We start from the raw sequence: 12,644 nt of genomic DNA, 5'->3' as shown, positions 1-12,644 counted from the left end.
GTACTGACAAAAGTTTACAGTTTATCAATAGTTTTACATAAATAGTAATATTTCCACATAGTACAGTGCAACGTGAGGTCCGAAATCGCTCACGAAATTAGGCAATATCAGGAAATACATGCAAGGCAGTATAAGGTATATGTATAGCGTGGAAATTGTAATCGTTGCTCGCTCTGTCCGCTCGCTCGTGAAAATCTAGTCCTACCTCACATCCGATCCGACACGATTGCAAATTTGAAATAAGTCGCCTCCTTATCGAATAACGAACGCAAGAGGGATTGGTTGTAGGTTAGGCTATAGTTTTCTAGCGAGCGCAGCGAGCGAGGGACGCGTAAAGGTGTGTCACAAAGCAACGGTTTGGCACATAGGGATATTGAAATATTCGCACCAGCCAGAGGAGCCGCAAGTATTTATCGAATTGCGTACTGACAAAAGTTTACAGTTTATCAATAGTTTTACATAAATAGTAATATTTCCACATAGTACAGTGCAACGTGATGTCCGAATTCGCAGACAAAATTAGGTAATAACAGAAAATACATGCAAGGCAATATAAGGTATATGTATAGAGTGGAAATTGTAATCGTTGCTCGCTCGTACCGCTCGCTCGTAAAAATTTAGTCCAACCTCACAACCGAACCGACACGTGACCAAATTCGAAATAAGACGCCTCCTTATCGAATAACGAACGCAAGAGGGATTGGTTTTAGGTTAGGCTATAGTTTTCGAGCGAGCGCAGCGAGCGAGGGACGCGTAAAGGTGTGTCACAAACCAACGGTTTGGCACATAGGTACCTTGAAATATTCGCACCATCCCGAGGAGCCGCAAGTATTTATCGAATTGCGTACTGACAAAAGTTTACAGTTTATCAATAGTTTTACATAAATAGTAATATTTCCACATAGTACAGTGCAACGTGATGTCCGAATTCGCAGACAAAATTAGGTAAATACTGGAAATATATGCAACGCAATATTAGGCATATGTATAGCGTGGAAATTGTAATCGTTGCTCGCTCGCTCCGCTCGCTCGTAAAAATCTAGTCCTACCTCACATCCGATCCGACACGATCGCAAAATTGAAATAAGTCGCCTCCTTATCGAATAACGAACGCAAGAGGGATTGGTTTTAGGTTAGGCTATAGTTTTCGAGCGAGCGCAGCGAGCGAGGGACGCGTAAAGGTGTGTCACAAACCAACGGTTTGGCACATAGGGACCTTGAAATATTCGCACCATCCCAGGGAGCCGCAAGTATTTATCGAATTGCGTACTGACAAAAGTTTACATTTTATCAATACTTTTACATAAATAGTGATATTTCCACATAGTACAGTGCAACGTGATGTCCGAATTCGCAGACAAAATTAGGTAATAACTGGAAATAAATGCAAGGCAATATAAGGTATATGTATAGCGTGGAAATTGTAATCGTTGCTCGCTCGCTCCGCTCGCTCGTAAAAATCTAGTCCAATCTCACAACCGATCCGACACGTTAGCAAATTTGAAATAAGTCGCCTCCTTATCGAATAACGAACGCAAGAGGGCTTGGTTTTAGGTTAGGCTATATTTTTCGAGCGAGCGCGGCGAGCGAGGGACGCGTAAAGGTGTGTCACAAACCAACGGTTTGGCACATAGGGACATTGAAATATTCGCACCAGCCCGAGGAGCCGGAAGTCTTTATCGAATTTCGTACTGACAAAAGTTTACAGTTTATCAATACTTTTACATAAATAGTAATATTTCCACATAGTACAGTGCAACGTGAGGTCCAAAATCGCATTTTAAATTAGGTAATAACAGGAAATATATGCAAGGTAATATATCGCAAATGTATAGTTTGGAAATTGTAATCGTTGCTCGCTCGCTCCGCTCGCTCGTAAAAATCTAGTCCAACCTCATAACCGATCCGACACATTCGCAAATTGGGAATAAGTCGCCTCCTTATCGAATAACGAACGCAAGAGGGCTTGGTTTTAGGTTAGGCTATAGTTTTCTAGCGAGCGCAGCGAGCGAGGGACGCGTAAAGGTGTGTCACAAAGCAACGGTTTGGCACATAGGGATATTGAAATATTCGCACCAGCCCGAGGAGCCGAAAATCTTTATCGAATTGCGTACTGACAAAAGTTTACAGTTTATCAATAGTTTTACATAAATAGTAATATTTCCACATAGTACAGTGCAACGTGATGTCCGAAATCGCTGACAAAATTAGGCAATAACAGGAAATGCATGCAAGGCAGTATAAGGTATATGTATAGCGTGGAAATTGTAATCGTTGCTCGCTCGCTCCGCTCGCTCCTGAAAATCTAGTCCCACCTCACATCCGATCCGACACGATCGCAAATTTGAAATAAGTCGCCTCCTTATCGAATAACGAACGCAAGAGGGATTGGTTTTACGTTAGGCTATAGTCTTCGAGCGAGCGCAGCGAGCGGGGGACGCGTAAAGGTGTGTCACAAACCAACGGTTTGGCACATAGATACCTTGAAATATTCGCACCGTCCCGAGGAGCCGCAAGTATTTATCGAATTGCGTACTGACAAAAGTTTACAGTTTATCAATAGTTTTACATAAATAGTAATATTTCCACATAGTACAGTGCAACGTGATGTCAGAATTCGCAGACAAAATTAGGTAATAACAGGAAATACATGGACGGCAATATAAGGTATATGTATAGAGTGGAAATTGTAATCGTTGCTCGCTCGTACCGCTCGCTCGTAAAAATCTAGTCCAACCACACAACCGAACCGACACGTGACCAAATTCAAAATATGTCGCCCCCTTATCGAATAACGAACGCAAGAGGGATGGTTTTAGGTTAGGCTATCGTTTTCGAGCGAGCGCAGCGAGCGAGGGACGTGTAAAGGTGTGTCACACACCAACGGTTTGGCACATAGGGACATTGAAATATTCGCGCCAGCCCGAGGAGCCGGAAGTCTTTATCGAATTTCGTACTGACAAAAGTTTACAGTTTATCAATAGTTTTACATAAATAGTAATATTTCCACATAGTACAGTGCAACGTGAGATCCGAAATCGCTGACAAAATTAGGCAATAACAGGAAATGCATGCAAGGCAGTATAAGGTATATGTATAGAGTGGAAATTGTAATCGTTGCTCGCTCGTAAAAATCTAGTCCTACCTCACATCCGATCCGACACGATCGCAAATTTGAAATAAGTCGCCTCCTTATCGAATAACGAACGCAAGAGGGATTGGTTTTAGGTTAGGCTATAGTTTTCGAGCGAGCGCAGCGAGCGAGGGACGCGTAAAGGTGTGTCACAAACCAACGGTTTGGCACATAGGGACCTTGAAATATTCGCACCGTCCCGAGGAGCCGCAAGTATTTATCGAATTGCGTACTGACAAAAGTTTACAGTTTATCAATAGTTTTACATAAATAGTAATATTTCCACATAGTACAGTGCAACGTGAGGTCCGAAATTAGGCAATAACAGGAAATACATGCAAGGCAGTATAAGGTATATGTATAGCGTGGAAATTGTAATCGTTGCTCGCTCGCTCCGCTCGCTCGTGAAAATCTAGTCCTACCTCACATCCGATCCGACACGATCGCAAATTTGAAATAAGTCGCCTCCTTATCGAATAACGAACGCAAGAGGGATTGGTTTTACGTTAGGCTATAGTTTTCGAGCGAGCGCAGCGAGCGAGGGACGCGTAAAGGTGTGTCACAAAGCAACCGTTTGGCACATAGGGACATTGAAATATTCGCACCAGCCCGAGGAGCCGAAAATCTTTATCGACCTGCGTACTGACAAAAGTTTACAGTTTATCAATAGTTTTACATAAATAGTAATATTTCCACATAGTACAGTGCAACCTGCTGTCCGAATTCGCAGACAATATTAGGTAATAACTGGAAATATATGCAAGGCAATATAAGGTATATGTATAGAGTGGAAATTGTAATCGTGCTCGCTCGCTCCGCTCGCTCGTAAAAATCTAGTCCAACCTCACAACCGATCCGACACGTTAGCAAATTTGAAATAAGTCGCCTCCTTATCTAATAACGAACGCAAGAGGGCTTGATTTTAGGTTAGGCTATATTTTTCGAGCGAGCGCAGCGAGCGAGGGACGCGTAAAGGTGTGTCACGAACCAACGGTTTGGCACATAGGGACATTGAAATATTCGCACCAGCCCGTGGAGCCGGAAGTCTTTATCGAATTTCGTACTGACAAAAGTTTACAGTTTATCAATAGTTTTACATAAATAGTAATATTTCCACATAGTACAGTGCAACGTGAGGTCCAAAATCGCATTTCAAATTAGGTAATAACAGGAAATATATGCAAGGTAATATATCGCAAATGTATAGTTTGGAAATTGTAATCGTTGCTCGCTCGCTCCGCTCGTTCGTAAAAATCTAGTCCAACCTCACAACCGATCCGACACGTTCGCAAATTGGAAATAAGTCGCCTCCTTATCGAATAACGAACGCAAGAGGGCTTGGTTTTAGGTTAGGCTATAGTTTTCTAGCGAGCGCAGCGAGCGAGGGACGCGTTAAGGTGTGTCACAAAGCAACGGTTTGGCACATAGGGATATGGAAATATTCGCACCAGCCCGAGGAGCCGAAAATCTTTATCGAACTGCGTACTGACAAAAGTTTACAGTTTATCAATAGTTTTACATAAATAGTAATATTTCCACATAGTACAGTGCAACGTGATGTCCGAATTCGCAGACAAAATTAGGTAATAACAGAAAATACATGCAAGGCAATATAAGGTATATGTATAGAGTGGAAATTGTAATCGTTGCTCGCTCGTACCGCTCGCTCGTAAAAATCTAGTCCAACCTCAGAACCGAACCGACACGTGACCAAATTCGAAATAAGTCGCCTCCTTATCGAATAACGAACGCAAGAGGGATTGGTTTTAGGTTAGGCTATAGTTTTCGAGCGAGCGCAGCGAGCGAGGGACGCGTAAAGGTGTGTCACAAACCAACGGTTTGGCACATAGGTACCTTGAAATATTCGCACCATCCCGAGGAGCCGCAAGTATTTATCGAATTGCGCACTGACAAAAGTTTACAGTTTATCAATAGTTTTACATAAATAGTAATATTTCCACATAGTACAGTGCAACGTGATGTCCGAATTCGCAGACAAAATTAGGTAAATACTGGAAATATATGCAACGCAATATTAGGCATATGTATAGCGTGGAAATTGTAATCGTTGCTCGCTCGCTCCGCTCGCTCGTAAAAATCTAGTCCTACCTCACATCCGATCCGACACGATCGCAAAATTGAAATAAGTCGCCTCCTTATCGAATAACGAACGCAAGAGGGATTGGTTTTAGGTTAGGCTATAGTTTTCGAGCGAGCGCAGCGAGCGAGTGACGCGTAAAGGTGTGTCACGAACCAACGGTTTGGCACATAGGGACATTGAAATATTCGCACCAGCCCGTGGAGCCGGAAGTCTTTATCGAATTTCGTACTGACAAAAGTTTACAGTTTATCAATAGTTTTACATAAATAGTAATATTTCCACATAGTACAGTGCAACGTGAGGTCCAAAATCGCATTTCAAATTAGGTAATAACAGGAAATATATGCAAGGTAATATATCGCAAATGTATAGTTTGGAAATTGTAATCGTTGCTCGCTCGTACCGCTCGCTCGTAAAAATCTAGTCCAACCTCACAACCGAACCGACACGTGACCAAATTCGAAATAAGTCGCCTCCTTATCGAATAACGTACGCAAGAGGGATTGGTTTTAGGTTAGGCTATAGTTTTCGAGCGAGCGCAGCGAGCGAGGGACGCGTAAAGGTGTGTCACGAACCAACGGTTTGGCACATAGGTACCTTGAAATATTTGCACCATCCCGAGGAGCCGCAAGTATTTATCGAATTGCGCACAGACAAAAGTTTACAGTTTATCAATAGTTTTACATAAATAGTAATATTTCCACATAGTACAGTGCAACGTGATGTCCGAATCCGCAGACAAAATTAGGTAAATACTGGAAATATATGCAACGCAATATTAGGCATATGTATAGCGTGGAAATTGTAATCGTTGCTCGCTCGCTCCGCTCGCTCGTAAAAATCTAGTCCTACCTCACATCCGATCCGACACGATCGCAAAATTGAAATAAGTCGCCTCCTTATCGAATAACGAACGCAAGAGGGATTGGTTTTAGGTTAGGCTATAGTTTTCGAGCGAGCGCAGCGAGCGAGGGACGCGTAAAGGTGTGTCACAAACCAACGGTTTGGCACATAGGGACATTGAAATATTCGCACCAGCCCGAGGAGCCGGAAGTCTTTATCGAATTTCGTACTGACAAAAGTTTACAGTTTATCAATAGTTTTACATAAATAGTAATATTTCCACATAGTACAGTGCAACGTGAGGTCCGAAATCGCTGACAGAATTAGGCAATAACAGGAAATGCATGCAAGGCAGTATAAGGTATATGTATAGAGTGGAAATTGTAATCGTTGCTCGCTCGTAAAAATCTAGTCCTACCTCACATCCGATCCGACACGATCGCAAATTTGAAATAAGTCGCCTCCTTATCGAATAACGAACGCAAGAGGGATTGGTTTTAGGTTAGGCTATAGTTTTCGAGCGAGCGCAGCGAGCGAGGGACGCGTAAAGGTGTGTCACAAACCAACGGTTTGGCACATAGGGACCTTGAAATATTCGCACCGTCCCGAGGAGCCGCAAGTATTTATCGAATTGCGTACTGACAAAAGTTTACAGTTTATCAATAGTTTTACATAAATAGTAATATTTCCACATAGTACAGTGCAACGTAAGGTCCGAAATCGCTCACGAAATTAGGCAATAACAGGAAATACATGCAAGGCAGTATAAGGTATATGTATAGCGTGGAAATTGTAATCATTGCTCGCTCGCTCCGCTCGCTCGTGAAAATCTAGTCCTACCTCACATCCGATCCGACACGATTGCAAATTTGAAATAAGTCGCCTCCTTATCGAATAACGAACGCAAGAGGGATTGGTTGTAGTTTAAGCTATAGTTTTCGAGCGAGCGCAGCGAGCGAGGGACGCGTAAAGGTGTGTCACACACCAACGGTTCGGCACATAGGGACCTTGAAATATTCGCACCATCCCGAGGAGCCGCAAGTATTTATCGAACTGCGTACTGACATAAATTTACAGTTTATCAATAGTTTTACAGAAATAGTAATATTTCCACATAGTACAGTGCAACGTGAGGTCCGAATTCGCAGACAATATTAGGTAATAACAGGAAATATATGCAAGGTAATATATCGCAAATGTATAGTTTGGAAATTGTAATCGTTGCTCGCTCGCTCCGCTCGCTCGTAAAAATCTAGTCCAACCTCATAACCGATCCGACACGTTCGCAAATTGGGAATAAGTCGCCTCCTTATCGAATAACGAACGCAAGAGGGCTTGGTTTTAGGTTAGGCTATAGTTTTCTAGCGAGCGCAGCGAGCGAGGGACGCGTAAAGGTGTGTCACAAAGCAACGGTTTGGCACATAGGGATATTGAAATATTCGCACCAGCCCGAGGAGCCGAAAATCTTTATCGAATTGCGTACTGACAAAAGTTTACAGTTTATCAATAGTTTTACATAAATAGTAATATTTCCACATAGTACAGTGCAACGTGAGGTCCGAAATCGCTGACAAAATTAGGCAATAACAGGAAATGCATGCAAGGCAGTATAAGGGATATGTATAGAGTGGAAATTGTAATCGTTGCTCGCTCGCTCCGCTCGCTCGTAAAAATCTAGTCCAATCTCACAACCGATCCGACACGTTAGCAAATTTGAAATAAGTCGCCTCCTTATCGAATAACGAACGCAAGAGGGCTTGGTTTTAGGTTAGGCTATAGTTTTCTAGCGAGCGCAGCGAGCGAGGGACGCGTAAAGGTGTGCCACAAACCACCGGTTTGGCACATAGGGACATTGAAATATTCGCACCAGCCCGAGGAGCCGGAAGTTTTTATCGAATTTCGTACTGACAAAAGTTTACAGTTTATCAATACTTTTATATAAATAGTAATATTTCCACATAGTACAGTGCAACGTGAGGTCCGAAATCGCTGACAGAATTAGGCAATAACAGGAAATGCATGCAAGGCAGTATAAGGTATATGTATAGAGTGGAAATTGTAATCGTTGCTCGCTCGTAAAAATCTAGTCCTACCTCACATCCGATCCGACACGATCGCAAATTTGAAATAAGTCGCCTCCTTATCGAATAACGAACGCAAGAGGGATTGGTTTTAGGTTAGGCTATAGTTTTCGAGCGAGCGCAGCGAGCGAGGGACGCGTAAAGGTGTGTCACAAACCAACGGTTTGGCACATAGAGACCTTGAAATATTCGCACCGTCCCGAGGAGCCGCAAGTATTTATCGAATTGCGTACTGACAAAAGTTTACAGTTTATCAATACTTTTATATAAATAGTAATATTTCCACATAGTACAGTGCAACGTGAGGTCCGAAATCGCATTTCAAATTAGGTAATAACAGGAAATATATGCAAGGTAATATATCGCAAATGTATAGTTTGGTAATTGTAATCGTTGCTCGCTCGCTCCGCTCGCTCGTAAAAATCTAGTCCAACCTCACAACCGATCCGACACGTGACCAAATTCGAAATAAGTCGCCTCCTTATCGAATAACGTACGCAAGAGGGATTGGTTTTAGGTTAGGCTATAGTTTTCGAGCGAGCGCAGCGAGCGAGGGACGCGTAAAGGTGTGTCACGAACCAACGGTTTGGCACATAGGTACCTTGAAATATTTGCACCATCCCGAGGAGCCGCAAGTATTTATCGAATTGCGCACAGACAAAAGTTTACAGTTTATCAATAGTTTTACATAAATAGTAATATTTCCACATAGTACAGTGCAACGTGATGTCCGAATCCGCAGACAAAATTAGGTAAATACTGGAAATATATGCAACGCAATATTAGGCATATGTATAGCGTGGAAATTGTAATCGTTGCTCGCTCGCTCCGCTCGCTCGTAAAAATCTAGTCCTACCTCACATCCGATCCGACACGATCGCAAAATTGAAATAAGTCGCCTCCTTATCGAATAACGAACGCAAGAGGGATTGGTTTTAGGTTAGGCTATAGTTTTCGAGCGAGCGCAGCGAGCGAGGGACGCGTAAAGGTGTGTCACAAACCAACGGTTTGGCACATAGGGACATTGAAATATTCGCACCAGCCCGAGGAGCCGGAAGTCTTTATCGAATTTCGTACTGACAAAAGTTTACAGTTTATCAATAGTTTTACATAAATAGTAATATTTCCACATAGTACAGTGCAACGTGAGGTCCGAAATCGCTGACAGAATTAGGCAATAACAGGAAATGCATGCAAGGCAGTATAAGGTATATGTATAGAGTGGAAATTGTAATCGTTGCTCGCTCGTAAAAATCTAGTCCTACCTCACATCCGATCCGACACGATCGCAAATTTGAAATAAGTCGCCTCCTTATCGAATAACGAACGCAAGAGGGATTGGTTTTAGGTTAGGCTATAGTTTTCGAGCGAGCGCAGCGAGCGAGGGACGCGTAAAGGTGTGTCACAAACCAACGGTTTGGCACATAGGGACCTTGAAATATTCGCACCGTCCCGAGGAGCCGCAAGTATTTATCGAATTGCGTACTGACAAAAGTTTACAGTTTATCAATAGTTTTACATAAATAGTAATATTTCCACATAGTACAGTGCAACGTAAGGTCCGAAATCGCTCACGAAATTAGGCAATAACAGGAAATACATGCAAGGCAGTATAAGGTATATGTATAGCGTGGAAATTGTAATCATTGCTCGCTCGCTCCGCTCGCTCGTGAAAATCTAGTCCTACCTCACATCCGATCCGACACGATTGCAAATTTGAAATAAGTCGCCTCCTTATCGAATAACGAACGCAAGAGGGATTGGTTGTAGTTTAAGCTATAGTTTTCGAGCGAGCGCAGCGAGCGAGGGACGCGTAAAGGTGTGTCACACACCAACGGTTCGGCACATAGGGACCTTGAAATATTCGCACCATCCCGAGGAGCCGCAAGTATTTATCGAACTGCGTACTGACATAAATTTACAGTTTATCAATAGTTTTACAGAAATAGTAATATTTCCACATAGTACAGTGCAACGTGAGGTCCGAATTCGCAGACAATATTAGGTAATAACAGGAAATATATGCAAGGTAATATATCGCAAATGTATAGTTTGGAAATTGTAATCGTTGCTCGCTCGCTCCGCTCGCTCGTAAAAATCTAGTCCAACCTCATAACCGATCCGACACGTTCGCAAATTGGGAATAAGTCGCCTCCTTATCGAATAACGAACGCAAGAGGGCTTGGTTTTAGGTTAGGCTATAGTTTTCTAGCGAGCGCAGCGAGCGAGGGACGCGTAAAGGTGTGTCACAAAGCAACGGTTTGGCACATAGGGATATTGAAATATTCGCACCAGCCCGAGGAGCCGAAAATCTTTATCGAATTGCGTACTGACAAAAGTTTACAGTTTATCAATAGTTTTACATAAATAGTAATATTTCCACATAGTACAGTGCAACGTGAGGTCCGAAATCGCTGACAAAATTAGGCAATAACAGGAAATGCATGCAAGGCAGTATAAGGGATATGTATAGAGTGGAAATTGTAATCGTTGCTCGCTCGCTCCGCTCGCTCGTAAAAATCTAGTCCAATCTCACAACCGATCCGACACGTTAGCAAATTTGAAATAAGTCGCCTCCTTATCGAATAACGAACGCAAGAGGGCTTGGTTTTAGGTTAGGCTATAGTTTTCTAGCGAGCGCAGCGAGCGAGGGACGCGTAAAGGTGTGCCACAAACCACCGGTTTGGCACATAGGGACATTGAAATATTCGCACCAGCCCGAGGAGCCGGAAGTTTTTATCGAATTTCGTACTGACAAAAGTTTACAGTTTATCAATACTTTTATATAAATAGTAATATTTCCACATAGTACAGTGCAACGTGAGGTCCGAAATCGCTGACAGAATTAGGCAATAACAGGAAATGCATGCAAGGCAGTATAAGGTATATGTATAGAGTGGAAATTGTAATCGTTGCTCGCTCGTAAAAATCTAGTCCTACCTCACATCCGATCCGACACGATCGCAAATTTGAAATAAGTCGCCTCCTTATCGAATAACGAACGCAAGAGGGATTGGTTTTAGGTTAGGCTATAGTTTTCGAGCGAGCGCAGCGAGCGAGGGACGCGTAAAGGTGTGTCACAAACCAACGGTTTGGCACATAGAGACATTGAAATATTCGCACCGTCCCGAGGAGCCGCAAGTATTTATCGAATTGCGTACTGACAAAAGTTTACAGTTTATCAATACTTTTATATAAATAGTAATATTTCCACATAGTACAGTGCAACGTGAGGTCCGAAATCGCATTTCAAATTAGGTAATAACAGGAAATATATGCAAGGTAATATATCGCAAATGTATAGTTTGGTAATTGTAATCGTTGCTCGCTCGCTCCGCTCGCTCGTAAAAATCTAGTCCAACCTCACAACCGATCCGACACGTTCGAAAATTTAAAAGAAGTCGCCTCCTTATCGAATAACGAACGCAAGGGGGCTTGGTTTTAGGTTAGGCTACAGTTTTCGAGCGAGCGCAGCGAGCGAGGGACGCGTAATGTTGTGTCACAAACCAACGTTTTGGCACATAGGGACCTTGAAATATTCGCACCCTCCCGAGGAGCCGCAAGTATTTATCGAATTGCGTACTGACAAAAGTTTACAGTTTATCAATAGTTTTACATAAATAGTAATATTTCCACATAGTACAGTGCAACGTGATGTCCGAATTCGCAGACAAAATTAGGTAAATACTGGAAATATATGCAACACAATATTAGGCATATGTATAGCGTGGAAATTGTAATCGTTGCTCGCTCGCTCCGCTCGCTCGTGAAAATCTAGTCCTACCTCACATCCGATCCGACACGATCGCAAATTTGAAATAAGTCGCCTCCTTATCGAATAACGAACGCAAGAGGGATTGGTTTTACGTTAGGCTATAGTCTTCGAGCGAGCGCAGCGAGCGAGGGACGCGTAAAGGTGTGTCACAAACCAACGGTTTGGCACATAGATACCTTGAAATATTCGCACCGTCCCGAGGAGCCGCAAGTATTTATCGAATTGCGTACTGACAAAAGTTTACAGTTTATCAATAGTTTTACATAAATAGTAATATTTCCACATAGTACAGTGCAACGTGATGTCAGAATTCGCAGACAAAATTAGGTAATAACAGGAAATACATGCAAGGCAATATAAGGTATATGTATAGAGTGGAAATTGTAATCGTTGCTCGCTCGCTCCGCTCGCTCGTAAAAATCTAGTCCAACCTCACAACCGATCCGACACGTTCGAAAATTTAAAAGAAGTCGCCTCCTTATCGAATAACGAACGCAAGGGGGCTTGGTTTTAGGTTAGGCTATAGTTTTCGAGCGAGCGCAGCGAGCGAGGGACGCGTAAAGGTGTGTCACAAAGCAACCGTTTGGCACATAGGGACATTGAAATATTCGCACCAGCCCGAGGAGCCGAAAATCCTTATCGAACTGCGTACTGACAAAAGTTTACAGTTTATCAATAGTTTTACATAAATAGTATTATTTCCACATAGTA

General features: G+C 42.7%; 1 long non-coding RNA gene across 4 annotated transcripts in view; it reads left to right on the top strand.

Moving 5' to 3' along the window:
* Positions 1–6,103: 6,103 nt before the first annotated feature.
* Positions 6,104–12,644, top strand: part of LOC126927829 (uncharacterized) — a 170,822-nt gene continuing 164,281 nt past the window's right edge. The window contains exon 1 of one of the 4 annotated variants that reach the window (XR_007715942.1): positions 6,104–6,218. This is a non-coding gene — a long non-coding RNA (uncharacterized LOC126927829). Of the gene's footprint in view, positions 6,219–8,191; positions 8,303–9,031; positions 9,147–11,122; positions 11,231–12,644 lie in introns of those variants that run through there. The other 3 variants (XR_007715947.1, XR_007715941.1, XR_007715948.1) reach the window with 3 other exon arrangements.

This window comes from Bombus affinis, unplaced genomic scaffold (assembly GCF_024516045.1).
Source record: "Bombus affinis isolate iyBomAffi1 unplaced genomic scaffold, iyBomAffi1.2 ctg00000252.1, whole genome shotgun sequence".
Classification (NCBI taxonomy): Eukaryota; Metazoa; Arthropoda; class Insecta; order Hymenoptera; family Apidae; genus Bombus; species Bombus affinis.
The sequence above is the reverse complement of the archived record's forward strand: the minus strand, read 5'-3'. Positions and strand labels throughout refer to the sequence as shown.